The sequence below is a fragment of the Marmota flaviventris genome, chromosome X, assembly GCF_047511675.1.
Source record: "Marmota flaviventris isolate mMarFla1 chromosome X, mMarFla1.hap1, whole genome shotgun sequence".
Taxonomy (NCBI): domain Eukaryota; kingdom Metazoa; phylum Chordata; class Mammalia; order Rodentia; family Sciuridae; genus Marmota; species Marmota flaviventris.
The window spans coordinates 63,942,851-63,948,130 of NC_092518.1; positions in this window are offsets into that span (position 1 = coordinate 63,942,851).

The following is a 5,280-nucleotide window of genomic DNA, read 5'->3' on the forward strand; positions in this document are numbered from 1 at the left end:
CCAGTGATGTCTATAAAATACACTGTATCCAACAAAAATCAATTCTGCTAGGAATTATGTAGGCCTAGTGACACAGAAACAAGGGAGAATAAGTGCAATTCTCAGCACCAGTGGCGCATCTACCTTCATGGCTCTGTGCCTACTTTCTCCATAGTCTCAACCCATATGTATTTGAATACATAATATCCATTCCTAAAAAGACAAAGTAGGATATTATGTGAAACCTTGGAATCTGGAGTTAGGCATTTTAGCTATGAGTAACCAGAGAAACAAAGACTGAGATAGATTCTTACCTGCAGTTTTTGGTTACACACTCTATGCTATAAATGCGGGAACCTGAAAAGGTTTGCTATCGAATATTCTCAATCCTAGAGAATGCTACCTAGAACTTCTTGAGACTCTCATTCCACCAAATGATTTCACCACCTAAAGCCTTATTCATAGCTTCAAAGACATGGGTATCTTTATTTGAGTATGTCAAGGTCTGAAAAAAAAATGGAAAAGGGCGAAAGCACAGTCAATTTCATGTTCAGCTCCCATCTCACCTACCTCCTAATCCTTAAGGTTGTAAAGGTTTTTTCAGACTTATCAGCTGAGACATCAGCAGCATCAGGAAAACATGGCATGACTCCAGTAAGAGCAGCAAGCAGGTATCAGCTGAGCTTGTATCATCTCAGTGAAAGGTAATACAGTTACTGAGTCTCCTTATACTCTGTTGCCCAATACCTACACCCACACTTGAGATTGTTCTTCCTACCTAATAGACATTGTTCAAGTATCTGGTACATTTTTGGTGTGTGGAAATGCTTTTTCCTCTGTTCCTCCCTTCTTGTTTTCTCTGATATTTTTACATCGGCCCTTCTGGGTCACTAAAGCCAAGGTCTGTTTTCTTCTTTTGAACATAGAGTCACACAAATCTATAAAGATGAGAAACTGATAAAAGCATCTGAATTGGGAAGAGGACAATGGGGGCAAGATCTTTTCCTTCCACATTAACACTAGTAACTTACTCTACTTGCAAGTGGAATTATACATGTAATAGATAGATATATTGGCATGGGGCTGAGGGCATGTGTGTTTGTATGCATATATGTATTTAAGTATATATACATTCTGGTTTCTAATTTTCATCCCAAGAAATAGTCTTTTTCCTGGGCAAATTCACTTACATCATTTGAACAAATAAATGAGTATGGAGGACATAGAGCTATGGCTCTGGGAGACAAGCCTCAGTGAAAAGGGACTAAAAATGAAATAGTACAGGAATGATGGAGCAAGGACCTCCAAAAATCTGCTCCCCAATAAAAATAAGAGCATCAATAATAAATTGTCCAAATCAACGTTTTCAGAACTCTGCAATTAATTAAAGGCTTGTGACAGTCCAAGGAGCATTTGTTCAAAATGACTGAACCTTTTATAAGAATTGTGAGCTTTGTGAAATTTTCAGTTGTCCTATTCCAATCCCTGTATTCCCAGCTGTACAGTAGCTTGTAGTAGTACTGACAACTACAGTAATTATGAAAATCAGTAGCCTAGCAGTCACTAGAGGGAGAGGCTGAATTGGACATCCCCAAAAAGTCCCATTTTCAGAAAATTATCACTATCTGACCTGTGGAGAAGTTTCTTGGCAGTGCCTACTCATATGATTCATCTTCATTTGATCTGTATCAGAACTTGCTCCATACAAAAAGCCTTTTTTGTTTTAATCCTTTATTTTTACAGCAGTCTTAGGTTTATAGGAAAATTGAGCAGATGGTACAAAGTGTTGAGACAGATGCTTAGCAAAATGGTGGATAGGACTCTTCAGGAATCCGCTGTCTGTAGAAATATCAATTTGAAAATGATCCACACACAAAATACCTTTACAAGAGTTAAGGAAACCAGATAAGAGATCATGTTACATGAGTATAGCACAGAAATTTTAAAAAACACATTGAAGAGGGCACAAAGGACAATTTTACATTGTCTGTATCATCCCCCTCCCACAACATGAGACTACACAGTGTAGAGAGAGACATCCTCTACTTGTATAGGAGAGGGGACCAAGCACTGGACTTTGCTTTGAAATCTAATACTGTAAAACCCAGCATCAGGCAAGCCCCTGGTGCTTTGGGTAGACAAGAGAGTCGTGCTCTCAGCCTGTCCTAGTAGCAGGCTAGATACCACAATCCCACGCTCTAGGCCTGCACACCTAACTATCTCTTCACTGCTAGGCTGACTTCAATAACCCCAGGTTCTAGATCACTCTTAATCCTAGATCAATGCTGGTGTACCAGGCTTTAGGCCCAGAACAGCACCAAGCAAGTCCCCACAGCCTCAGTCTCCAGGCCACCCCAGAACCAGGCCAGCCTCACTCAGCAGCCCCAGGATCCACACCACCCTCAGCACCTGACACCCATCACCCCAGTATCAGGCCACATCTTACAGCCCTAGTCATCAGCCTACCACCCATGGACTCGGCCTCCAGGTGGGTGAGGCCTTTTAGCTCCAGGCTCCAGGTCCACCTCAGATTACCAATTAGCCCAGAACCAAGTAGGCCCACAGAGCCCTAGGCTGCAGGCCTGCTCTTATGTCATATCAGCATATCTGCTCTCAAGAACTAGGACAAAACCCAGGGATACAATATCTACACCTACCCTGTATTGTAATGTTCCCTATAGCCCTAATACACTCAAAGCTGGCCCCTAAAGCCCCAGGACCCAGGCCAGCCCTTACAAACCTAGCCTCCAGTATACTTTGCTTTTAGCCTGGCCTCTATGGACACAAACTCCATGTCATCCCCCTAATGACAAACCCCATGGCCATAAGCACTGGCACATCACATGTGATCTCAGGCTACAGGTCAGCTTTAGGCTCTATACTTGCCTCAGCACCAAGCTGACTCCAGGCTACAGGAGTCTCAGGGTCCAGGCCAGTTCCAGTAGACCCAGGGTACAAGTTCATCCCAGTAGACCTTGATGCCAGGCCAGCCTCCATGGACTGAAACTCTAGGACCACCCACACAAATCCAAGGTCTAAATTCAACTCTGTGAACATAGGACCCAGGCTTGGCCTCAAAGACTTAGACTCAAGACCAATGTAGTGCCTGGGTAGGCCCTGAAGACTCAAGTTCAAGGACTATCCTAGTGTGAAGCAAGGCCCTATGGACCTCTGCTTAAGAATGTCTCCAAGAGATACAGGATCTAAGCCTACCCAAAGCAGATGCAATAAAAAGCTCCAGTCCAGTAGATCCAGGCTGCAGGTACACCCACTGGCTGACTCAGCTACCAAAAGAGAACAGGAGTAGCTATATTTAAATCAGATCAAAGTAGACTGCAATTAAAAAAAAGTAAAACAAGACAAATAAGATCTTTATAAAATGATAAAGGGGTCAATTCAGACAGAGCACATAACAATTGTAAACACATGTGCACCAACATCAGAGCACCTAAAAATACAGGACAAATGTTAATGGGTCCAAAGGAAGAGTCAGACTGAAATATAGTAATAGTAGGGGACTTCAATACCCTTTTAATGTACTTTCAGCAGTGGAAGAATCATCCAGAGAGAGACATGATGAGAAAAATTGGACTTAAACTTTACCCTAGACCAAATGGACTTAACAGACCTATATAGGACCTTCCATCTCAAGGCAGCAGAACATACACTCTTATTAAGTACACATAGACCATTCTCTAGGATAAACCATGTAGTAGATCTCAAAAAAAAAAAAAAAAAAAACTCTCGACAAATTAAAAAAAAAAAAAATCAAAAAATCACACCAAGTGTTTTTTCTGAGCACAATGCCATGAAACTAGAACAGGAAAAACTTTAGCAATTATACACTAAAGCAGAAAAAGGCGCAAGGCCAGGAACCACAGAACAAGAATACTAGGGCATTCAAAGGAGTTTTACTGGGAAGGGGGAGGCGCTCCGGGTCCAGGTTCACTGGTCAATGAACTAATGAGGGGAAGTCATGAGTGCTCAGGCAGAACCATACCCAGTTAGGTCCCTAGAGGAAGGAGGGCTAGGCCAACTGCATTGTTACTACCCTTAGCAGGTTGGCCAAACAGAGTTTAGGGGCCGGGTCACTTCAGCCAGGTGAAAAGTCCCAGCCCATGGCTGCCATGGGATGGCAAGGGGGAAGGGAGAGGGAAGGGAAAGCTGTCGACAGATAACACACATACATGGAAATTTAGACAACAACCAGGAGGTCAATGAAGAAATTAAAAGGGAAATTTAAAAATATCTTGAGACAAATGAAAATGAACATACAATGTGCCAACACTTATGAAATATAGCAGTAAATTCCCACATCAAAAAATAAGATGGATCTCAAATAAATATCCTAATACCACAGCTCAAGGATCTAGAAAAAAAGAGCGAACTAAAACCAAAGTTACTAGAAGGAAATATGTAATAAAGATCACAGAAGGAATAAATAAAATATAGATTAGAAAAACAATAGAAAGGATTAACAAAACTAAGAGTTGGTGGGCTTTCTATTATACATTGGAAACTTTAATTTCTTACTCTTTAAAAAATGTATGTACAGGATTAGTAATGTACACAAACTTGGGTGATGAGATAAAACTGGTAAGTCTTTACTTGATTTTAAAAAAGAAGACTCAAATGAAATTCGAAATTAAAATGGAGGCATTGCACCTGGCAGCACAGAAACACAAAGGTCCGTACGAGACAATCACACAATTATATACCAACAAATTAAATCAGCTAGAAGAAATACAAAAATTTGGAGAGACACACAGCTTACAGAGACTGAATCAGGAGAAACAGAAAATTTGAATAGAACAATAAAAAGGAAGAAGATTGAATTAGTAATAAAATGACTCCCATCAGAGAAAAGTCCAGGAGCTGAGAGCTTCACAGCTGGAGTCTACAAAATATGAACATTCTTCACACAACTCAAAATTGGAGTTCTGAAACTTATTTGGAAAAAGAAGAGATCCAGAATAGCCAAAACTATTCTAAGCAAGAAGAGCAAGGTTGGAGGCATCACAATATCAAATATTTGAAGAAGAAATAATACCAACATGTTTCAAATATCCAAAAAATTGTAGAGGAAGGAATTTTTTTCAAACTCATTCTACATGGCCAGCATGAACCTGTATCAAATCCAGATCAAGAATGGGGGAAAGAACGAAGGAAGCAAGCTACAAGTCATATTCCAGATGAATACAGAGGCAAAAGTCCTCAACAATGTACTGAAAATTGACTTCAAACCACACTAAAAAGACCATGATCAAATGGGATTTATCCCCACAATGCAGGAATGCTTCA